This window comes from Acanthochromis polyacanthus, chromosome 20 (assembly GCF_021347895.1).
Source record: "Acanthochromis polyacanthus isolate Apoly-LR-REF ecotype Palm Island chromosome 20, KAUST_Apoly_ChrSc, whole genome shotgun sequence".
Classification (NCBI taxonomy): domain Eukaryota; kingdom Metazoa; phylum Chordata; class Actinopteri; family Pomacentridae; genus Acanthochromis; species Acanthochromis polyacanthus.
Window position 1 is genome coordinate 5,515,719 of NC_067132.1, and position 12,302 is coordinate 5,528,020.

Consider the following 12,302-nt stretch of genomic DNA (forward strand, 5'->3'; position numbering starts at 1 on the left):
TGGCAGGTAGCCAAGAGACTAGCGGGAGGAAAGACAAGGACCCTTCATGCAAAGAAAACTTTGAAGAAACATGTCGAAGAGAAGGTGAAAGTTGACCATGACTCCAAGCGTAGTAGAAAACTGGTTGACTCACCGTGCACTCTTCAACTCCTGTCAATCTGAGCTTAAGTGGTGTTTTGAGGAACATTCATGACGTGACGATGTGTCTCATACTGCCCACAGTGATGGCTGTATCGTGCAGTTCATTCAGCACCTGTTTGTTTGTCATGGATCACATGCAAATACACTTGATGTCAGAAGACAGAACATGAGGACAGTCTATTTCTGCCTGCGGCTCAGAAGGAAGCCCTTCTAAGGAGACTTTTCATTTCCTCACATTCCCAGCCACCACTTCAGCTGCTCAAGTGACAAAATAAAAGGTCAGCCAGCATTGCTTGATTAGCTCTCAAACTAGCCCAAAGCCTGAATCCGGTTTGTAGTTTTAGTAAGAGCAATGCACTCATGTAGTTCTTAGAGAATGAGAAAGAACACATAGATTAGCATTCACTCCAGATGCGAGTTTGGTTCCTCAGAAAACAAGAGGTCAGATAAGGTGTCGCTGGGGGAGGTAGATATTTTTACACAAAAACAAGTCAGAGTCATAAAAATATGAATATATGGCAGACAGATAGGAAAGAATGCATTGCAATTCTTCACTGAAGCAGAGATCACAGGAAAACAAGAAAAAATGATCCCTGTTTTTGCTGAAATGATCAGTGTTGTCAGTGATGGAGCATCCTCTTGAGATGTGTGAGACCTGTATAATCCACAGCCAGAATCCTTTCATATTTGCTCAACTAAATGCCTTGTCTGCTTCTAAAGGACGACAGCGCATCAAAAAGCAGATCCTGGAGCACTGGCATAAACCAAGCTTCAGAAACACAGGGCAATCAATGTCACAGATCTGGATGAAAATAAGCAGTTGGCTGACCTTTTGGGCCTCAAAATTCAAATTCATAGAGGGTATTAACATCTGCCTCCAAGGTCCTGTGGGTACAAAGTACAAAGGCAGTAATCCCTGAAGCTAAGAATCTTTTTAAATACTGATTTCTAATGAAAAACGAGAAAATGAAGATGAATAAATGTGCTACCAAAAAAAATGGGGCATTGGAACATTTTAACATTAGAACACTGGAACATTTTAACAACTGGAACATTTTAACATTAAAACACTGGAACATTTTAACATTAAAACACTGGAACATTTCAACATTAGAACACTGGAACATTTTAACATTAAAACACTGGAACATTTTAACATTAGAACACTGGAACATTTTAACATTAAAACACTGGAACATTTTAACATTAGAACACTGGAACATTTTAACATTAGAACACTGGAACATTTTAACATTGGAACACTGGAACATTTTAACATTAGAACACTGGAACATTTTAACATTGGAACACTGGAACATTTTAACATTGGAACACTGGAACATTTTAACATTAGAACACTGGAACATTTTAACATTAGAACACTGGAACATTTTAACATTAAAACACTGGAACATTTTAACATTAGAACACTGGAATATTTTAACATTGGAACACTGGAACATTTTAACATTGGAACACTGGAACATTTTAACACTGGAACACTGGAACATTTTAACATTAAAACACTGGAACATTTTAACATTGGAACACTGGAACATTTTAACATTAAAACACTGGAACATTTTAACATTAAAACACTGGAACATTTTAACATTGGAACACTGGAACATTTTAACATTGGAACACTGGAACATTTTAACATTAAAACACTGGAAAATTTTAACATTAGAACACTGGAACATTTTAACATTGGAACACTGGAACATTTTAACATTGGAACACTGGAACATTTTAACATTAGAACACTGGAACATTTTAACATTAGAACACTGGAACATTTTAACATTGGAGCATTTTAACATTGGAACACTGGAACATTTTAACATTAGAACACTGGAACATTTTAACATTAAAACACTGGAACATTTTAAAATTAGAACACTGGAACATTTTAACATTGGAACACTGGAACATTTTAACACTGGAACACTGGAACATTTTAACATTAAAACACTGGAACATTTTAACATTGGAACACTGGAACATTTTAACATTAAAACACTGGAACATTTTAACATTGGAACACTGGAACATTTTAACATTGGAACACTGGAACATTTTAACATTAAAACACTGGAACATTTTAACATTGGAACACTGGAACATTTTAACATTAAAACACTGGAACATTTTAACATTGGAACACTGGAACATTTTAACATTAGAACACTGGAACATTTTAACATTAGAACACTGGAACATTTTAACAATTGGAACATTTTAACATTAAAACACTGGAACATTTTAACATTAGAACACTGGAACATTTTAACAGTGAAACACTGGAACATTTTAACATTGGAACACTGGAACATTTTAACATTGGAACACTGGAACATTTTAACATTGGAACACTGGAACATTTTAACATTAGAACACTGGAGCATTTTAACATTAAAATACTGGAACATTTTAACATTAAAACACTGGAACATTTTAACATTGGAACACTGGAACATTTTAACATTAAAACACTGGAACATTTTAACATTGGAACACTGGAACATTTTAACATTAAAACACTGGAACATTTTAACATTGGAACACTGGAACATTTTAACATTGGAACACTGGAACATTTTAACATTGGAACACTGGAACATTTTAACATTAGAACACTGGAACATTTTAACATTGGAACACTGGAACATTTTAACATTAGAACACTGGAACATTTTAACATTAGAACACTGGAACATTTTAACATTGGAACATTTGAACATTGGAGCATTGGAACATTTGAACATTGGAACACTGGAACATTTTAACATTAAAACACTGGAACATTTTAACATTGGAACACTGGAACATTTTAACAATTGGAACATTTTAACATTAGAACACTGGAACATTTTAACATTAAAACACTGGAACATTTTAACATTAAAACACTGGAACATTTTAACATTGGAACACTGGAACATTTTAACATTGGAACACTGGAACATTTTAACATTGGAACACTGGAACATTTTAACATTAAAACACTGGAACATTTTAACACTGGAACACTGGAAAATTTTAACATTAGAACACTGGAACATTTTAACATTAGAACACTGGAACATTTTAACAATTGGAACATTTTAACATTAGAACACTGGAACATTTTAACATTAGAACACTGGAACATTTTAACATTAGAACACTGGAACATTTTAACAATTGGAACATTTTAACATTAGAACACTGGAACATTTTAACATTAGAACACTGGAACATTTTAACAATTGGAACATTTTAACATTAGAACACTGGAACATTTTAACATTAGAATACTGGAACATTTTAACAATTGGAACATTTTAACATTAGAACACTGGAACATTTTAACATTAGAACACTGGAACATTTTAACATTAAAACACTGGAACATTTTAACATTGGAACACTGGAACATTTTAACATTAAAACACTGGAACATTTTAACATTAAAACACTGGAACATTTTAAAATTGGAACACTGGAACATTTTAACATTAGAACACTGGAACATTTTAACATTAGAACACTGGAACATTTTAACATTAAAACACTGGAACATTTTAACATTGGAACACTGGAACATTTTAACAATTGGAACATTTTAACATTAGAACACTGGAAAATTTTAACATTAAAACACTGGAACATTTTAACATTAAAACACTGGAACATTTTAACATTGGAACACTGGGACATTTTAACATTGGAACACTGGAACATTTTAACATTAGAACACTGGAACATTTTAACATTAGAACACTGGAACATTTTAACATTAGAACACTGGAACATTTTAACAATTGGAACATTTTAACATTAAAACACTGGAACATTTTAACATTGGAACACTGGAACATTTTAACATTGGAACACTGGAACATTTTAACATTAGAACACTGGAACATTTTAACATTAGAACACTGGAACATTTTAACATTAGAACACTGGAACATTTTAACAATTGGAACATTTTAACATTAAAACACTGGAACATTTTAACATTAGAACACTGGAACATTTTAACATTAAAACACTGGAACATTTTAACATTAAAACACTGGAACATTTTAACATTGGAACACTGGAACATTTTAACATTGGAACACTGGAACATTTTAACATTAAAACACTGGAACATTTTAACATTAAAACACTGGAACATTTTAACATTGGAACACTGGAACATTTTAACATTAGAACACTGGAACATTTTAACATTAGAACACTGGAACATTTTAACAATTGGAACATTTTAACATTAGAACACTGGAACATTTTAACATTAGAACACTGGAACATTTTAACAATTGGAACATTTTAACATTAGAACACTGGAACATTTTAACATTAGAACACTGGAACATTTTAACAATTGGAACATTTTAACATTAGAACACTGGAACATTTTAACATTAGAATACTGGAACATTTTAACAATTGGAACATTTTAACATTAGAACACTGGAACATTTTAACATTAGAACACTGGAACATTTTAACATTAAAACACTGGAACATTTTAACATTGGAACACTGGAACATTTTAACATTAAAACACTGGAACATTTTAACATTAAAACACTGGAACATTTTAAAATTGGAACACTGGAACATTTTAACATTAGAACACTGGAACATTTTAACATTAGAACACTGGAACATTTTAACATTAAAACACTGGAACATTTTAACATTGGAACACTGGAACATTTTAACAATTGGAACATTTTAACATTAGAACACTGGAAAATTTTAACATTAAAACACTGGAACATTTTAACATTAAAACACTGGAACATTTTAACATTGGAACACTGGGACATTTTAACATTGGAACACTGGAACATTTTAACATTAGAACACTGGAACATTTTAACATTAGAACACTGGAACATTTTAACATTAGAACACTGGAACATTTTAACAATTGGAACATTTTAACATTAAAACACTGGAACATTTTAACATTGGAACACTGGAACATTTTAACGAGGGATGAGCGAATACACCATTATCTGTATCTGTATCTGTATCTGTTCACTCACCTACATTATCTGTATCCGTATCCGTATCCGGAGGGGGCGGGGCCAAACCCGGAAGTGGGCGTGGTTTAAACCGGAAGTTTGTCTATTTTAACCAGAAATATATGGATTTTATTGGTACATTATTTTTAGTCAAACATTTGTGTGGATTGCTCATAAGTTGCTGCATTTATTGTTTATTTCAAAACTTCAGAACAAACTCCAAATTTAGATTCAAATCAATGTTTAAATCACAAAAGTAAAAGAACAATTTACAGAACATAATTTGTTTAAACACAACATAAATAACTATAAGTGTATCAATGTTTACAACATCCTCAGAATTAAGATTCATAAATTTTTATCACAAATGTAAAGGAACTATTTACAGAACAAGTTTATGGTAAAACTCACAATATGAACATTCTTAAGTGTTTGAAATAATGTTTACATAACATATTTAGAACTGATTTTTTTTCCTTTTTTTTCTTTTATATATATATATATATATATATATATATACACATCTAATTCCAACCATAAATCTTTTTTAAATGTTAAGTAGTAGTATGAATGGACATTTACACAACACCTTCAGAATCAGAAGTCAAACTAAATGTTTCAGATCACAATAGTAAAGTAATAATAATAAATATTTACAGAACAAGTTTACATATACTTGAACAGAACATTTTTCAAGTGCTTAGTGAATATTTGCAAAATAGGTAAAAAAATAGGTATTATTTACTGAACAACTTTTCCCCCCTTGTTTTTAATTTTTGATTTTTTTTGTTGTTGTTGTCATACCATGACATTATTTATTAAATATTTTTAATGAATGAACAAATATTACAATGCAAACAGTAAGTGGTTATTTTTGTATACAAGAGCTGCCATATTCAACACAACTTTCTTTAAAGAAAAAAAAAAAACAGTTTTTGTGTTTTCCTGTGTGACAGTGAATGTGTGAGAGGGAAAGTGTTCTCTCTACTGACCAAATAGTCCTATGCTGCTTTTTAGATCTTCATTTACTTTAATGAAGACCAGTTGTTCCACGTGGACAGGGTCGAGGTTTGCTCGCTGTGGACTAACCACATTTCCAGCTGTGCTAAAAACACGCTCTGACTGGACACTAGTAGGTGGACAACTGAGAAGGTGCAGTGCAAACCTTGTCAGACTTGGCCAACATTGGAGCTTGCCTGACCAGTATTTTACTGGGTCATCAGTAAGGGTGATCTCTCCATCTGCCAGGTAGGCATCCACATCACCTGATGGCAAATGTTGTGTCCTCATCGGAGTAGCTGACTTCTTTCTCTGAAGGAAGGACAGGACTGAAGTGCTGCTGCTAGTTGTAGGTCTCTCTCTCTCCTCTTCATTTCTTGCAGGTGCAGCTACAGGATCACAGAGCTCCATCCTCTGGCATAATGTTCTCTTGAGTGCATTCACATCAACACTGCTTGGAAAACAGCTGGCTTTGTATCGAGGGTCAAGGAGAGTCGCGAGCAGAAATGTAGAGTTTGCAAAAATGGGTTCGAAACGCCATTGCAGTTCTTTGCTCAAATTGGCTGCAAGTTTCCTTGCTGCTGCTCCTAACTTCTCCACAGACTCAGCTGCACCATCCTGGTCATGCTGCCCTGGGGCAACCAGATCTTCATCATCAGCCATGACACGGGCAGAGGCACTCTCGGATTCCTCACCAGCTGCACATGGCTCACTCAAATGATGTGACTTCATGATGGAGCACAAGCCATGCAGCAGAGGAATAACCTCAGAGATGGATGCACTGTGCTTTGAGAGTGCTTGTGTTACCTCCTCAAAAGGACTCAGAACAGTGAGCATATCTGATGCCAACCTCCACTCATTTGGGTAGATGACTGTTGGAGCTCTACCCATGTTAGACTCCTGTGTCATAATCTGAATAGCATTGCGCTGCTCTACCAGCCGCTGGAGCATATAAAATGTATAGTTCCACCTGGTTTTTACATCAGTTATGAGAGTGTGCTGGGGGAGGTTAAACTGTGTTTGCAGCTCATGAAGTCTGTTGTTGGCTTTGCTTGAGCGATGAATATAGCCAGAAATGCTTCTGGCTTTGGACAGAAGGGATGTCACTGTCCTGTCCTGCTCTAACGCCTTGCACACCACCAAGTGAAGTGTATGAGACACACAACGAATATGCCCAAATTCACTCAAAGCCTTCACCATGTTGGCTGCATTGTCCGATACAACAAACTTCACATTTATAGGCTGTCCAAGAAACTCTGCCCACTCATTAATTTTGTCTTTGAGGCAGCAAAGAATGTTGTTTGCTGTGTGCTCAATGTCCAGCACACCAACATTTAGCAGCCCTGCTTTCCTCTGCACTGATGAATCCTCCACATGTTCACACCAGTGCCCAGTTATACAGAGGTATACATGGGCATTGTGGTTGCTCGTCCAGAGATCGGTTGTGAGGCTGATAACACCTCCATCAGCAGCCTTGAGTGACTGGGCAAGTTCCCCTCTCATTGACTGATACAACTCAGGCACAACAGTTCTACTGAAATGGTGTCTTGATGGGATTTTATACCTGGGCTCTAAATATGCAACAAGGGATTTGAAACCTCTCCTCTCCACTGCAGAGTAAGGCTCAAGATCAAGGCAGATCATTTTACCAATCAACTCTGTAATTTGTTTTGATCGGGGATGATTTGCAGCGAAAGGCTGCTTTGCTGAAAATGCAGCGAGTATTGGTGAGGATGACGGAGCAGAGCCTTTAGCAGCTCCTATCTGAACACCAGAGCCTTGAGAAGTGGAGGACGTGGCTGCTTCCCCTGGCTTTTTTATGTGATGAGCATGAAACAGATGATTATGCATGGATGTTGTATTGTAATGTTTTGGGTCTGGCCCTCTGCTTATTTTGTTCTTGCAAAGCTTGCAAATGACTTTGGAATTATCATTTTCAAAAACAGTGAAATAACCCCATACTGCTGAGGTCTTTCTAACTTTTGGTGGAGGAGATCCATCACCAGATGCATTGGCAGTTCCAGTTGGGGCAGTATGGGTGCTCCCACTGCTTCTACTGCGAGTGACAGTGCTATTGCCCTGTTCACAACAAGCTGAAGTACCCTCTGTGTCACTCATTGTATAGTACAAGAGGGCTCGACACTGGCTTTTTATCTGTTCTCCAATATGTGTAAAGGGTTTGAAGATGGCTTATTTTGTCAATGATCTGGGTGAATTTGGTGATTTATGCACACCTCATTGCAAACGGGGAAATGTCAGTTCAGTTGTGTATGTTGTATAATACTGTCGTCCTCACAAAAGCACCGCGTCAAAGTTTTCCAACTCGAGCGCGCCCCGGGACACGCACAACACACACACAACACACACACCGGAGAGAAAGCCTCCACTCGTGACACTGCTCTGGTTAAATGCACCACTTACGTTAGAAAATAACTTCACCGGGTATCTTTAAATAATAGCCCTGACTAACCGAAATGGCAGCGCGATAGGGGAAAAAGCAGAGAGGGGAGAAAAAGGTGCAATAAAGTGACCGACGCGAGCCATTTGCTACTCTGCCTTGTCAAATAATGCACCTTGTATGCATTCCAACATCCAACAGACACCATACAAAGCGAAAACAGAGGCAAACTGAAGAAAACTGAGCACCAAATAAAGCGTACGCGAGCAAAAGTGGAGTGAAGGAAGCGCGGAGACGGTGAGTCACACAGCAGCTCCTCTCCCGACAGTGCTGTGAGCAGAATGAGCCCATGGGTGATGTGAGCCCCGGTGAGGGAGTGGCGCTGCATGTGACTGACCAATCACAGAGCTTAGAAAGTAAGGTGAAGCAGCGAGTTTTCCAAATATGGAGTAACACTTCATTCATTACGATCACGGATAGTGGCGTCCTTTATCCGGACTATACTCGTAATCGGAAAACAGGCATTATCCGTAACGAGTATCCGTTTTAACCGGATATCCGGCCCATCCCTAATTTTAACATTGGAACACTGGAACATTTTAACATTAGAACACTGGAACATTTTAACATTAGAACACTGGAACATTTTAACATTAGAACACTGGAACATTTTAACAATTGGAACATTTTAACATTAAAACACTGGAACATTTTAACATTAGAACACTGGAACATTTTAACAGTGAAACACTGGAACATTTTAACATTGGAACACTGGGACATTTTAACATTAAAACACTGGAACATTTTAACATTAGAACACTGGAACATTTTAACATTAGAACACTGGAACATTTTAACATTAAAACACTGGAACATTTTAACATTGGAACACTGGAACATTTTAACAATTGGAACATTTTAACATTAGAACACTGGAACATTTTAACATTAAAACACTGGAACATTTTAACATTAAAACACTGGAACATTTTAACATTGGAACACTGGAACATTTTAACATTGGAACACTGGAACATTTTAACATTAGAACACTGGAACATTTTAACAATTGGAACATTTTAACATTAGAACACTGGAACATTTTAACAGTAGAACACTGGAACATTTGAACATTGGAACACTGGAACATTCTAACATTAGAACACTGGAACATTTTAACATTAGAACACTGGAACATTTTAACATTGGAACACTGGAACATTTTAAAATTAGAACACTGGAACATTTTAACATTGGAACACTGGAACATTTTAACATTGGAACATTTGAACATTGGAGCATTGGAACATTTGAACATTGGAACACTGGAACATTTGAACATTGAAGCATTGGAACATTGGCAGTGGATGTTTTGGGTGCTGTGACCGCTGTGGACCAGACTTGTTGCAGTGCATCTCATGGATTATCAGACTGCCAGGTTGACACCTTTTTAACACTTTGTCATGTCCCTCAAACTGTTCTTGGGCTGTTTTTACATTCTGGGTCCCACTGAGGGGAGGTCGTAGCTTAAGTGCTGTTGTCATGCAAGAAGGTGCTTGTTCTCCAACACTGTTGGCGAGGTGGGATATTTCGAAGTCACCCGGCTGCATTATGAGAGGTGAAGGTTTCAGTGTTTATAGAGTTGGACTCAGACTGTTTTATGACATTACTGGATTTACAAGTTTGTTTTCAATGTGAGCGTGCACCTTGATTCTTCAAGTACTGTACTTAATTAACTTGATTAGCCTGAATGAATTAACTGGATGGAAGCCGTGAAATTAATTCACTTATGATTAATGATGTAGAAACTGGAAGAATGTATGAAAACAAATTCTGAGGAGTGATAATACTCCACAAATTATGTTGTAAAGCCCACATAAATCTTACGAAGTCTATATTGTTCAAATCCACTGCAATACGGCATAAAGCTCGGGACTTCTTGACTTATGACTCGTTATTCGTTCTGTACTAGTTCCTTACATTGCATACTTTATGGAAGTGTAGAAAACACATACTAACACCAATACTGTGTCCTTACTAGGATGTAGAGCTGGTTTGTAGCTGGGCAGATAGCTAAACAGATCCATCAATGGACATCCTGGAGTCAGCAGGAAAGCTTAAGATGTTTACTGTGTTACGCCCAGCCTAGGGGTCGCTGAGCATAACACGAAGAGGCATCCTTCCCCTAGTAACAAGCATCTCCAACACACGTTTTCTCATACAAATTAAAAGTTTATTTTACAATAAATGTCAGAATTGAAACAATGGTGATTGGTAACTAAAAGCAACAGTGAGCAAAACCAAAAATAACAAACAAAACGCCACTAATCTATTTACCAAAACTGATCTGCTAAAACAAAAGGCAAACAAGAACAGCAGAGTCTTACCTCCCTATTATAACTTAAACATGAGAAACCAGTTAAACTATAAAAGGTGGCTGCTCACTGCGATTACTCTATATTCTCTGAAATCAAACTGCTACTAGTCTAAAGTCTCACAATCACAGAATTGAAGTATGCTGACGTGTGCTAATCCGGCCCCAGCCCGTCATCCTGGCATCCAATCTTGGCGGTGGTACAGCACAGCCTAATTTACATACGTGATAGGCACATACAAAGGACACAGAGCACAGAAACTACAGAAATGACCGCAATCGTCACACCCCCTTCCCCAAGACTTAAATACCCCCCTCAGGTATGTAATTCAAATAAAACCTCGACAGAGTGTCAGCCAATACATTTTCAATACCCTTCTTTGTTTGTTTGTTTTATTTCATTCATTTGTAAAATGAAAATGTTTCATGTAAATACAAACAGTCACCAAACAAGAATGAAAGAGAGCAGAAAGAAGACAAGTCTTATTATGTCTGCCCCTTTATCCCCAGAAATCAGTTACAAAAATGTGAACTTAAAAACAACAACAACAAAATGGATCTGCAAATTAAAATCCTGCAACAAGAGAGACCAACGAATAAGCTTCTGATTGGCACAGAAACACCGTGAAACTGCAACACAGAAAGAAGAAAAATAAATGGCTTGACTTTTTCTTTCACACCAACAAATGCTGAGCCATTAATTATTATGCACAACACAAATATACACAACTATGTGCTGAAACTGTATCAATTAGCTAAGCACAGAAAACTTGTGATTAGCTTAATGCTACATTAACATTAAAAACGACATAGACAGGCTAGGGCATTAGCATAGCTCCCGTTTTGAAGTTTCCCATACAACAAAAAGGCACAGCACATTCACCTAAACCTAGAGGGGCGGCACAACAACTTTCATCTTTATATCACAGAAAACAGGCATAAGATCTGTCAACAATGTTATACTTCAAACTTCTATAAATAATGTTTATACCAAAAACACATGAAATATTCAACATATTAAACTACTGAATACTTGCTGGTTTCATGTCTGAGTGGACTCTTTAATGTGATTCAGTCTCATGAGGTGGAACATGTTTCATTTATCACCCATTGAACAGAATGCTGACAGATTCATGTAAAGGTAGCAGTAAAACAAGGTCAAACAAATATGTGACGCTCTAAGTCAAATAGAAAGACCGTAATGTACAGATTAAAGACATAAACAGAGAGTTGCTATGAATGTGTTGTCGAGGATCTTCTTCTCATATTCCATCAGTGTGTGGAAATGTTTTACTGTCTTGGAACAGGAGTGAATGATGTCAGGTTAAAAAAACAATCCAACATATGAATATATCAG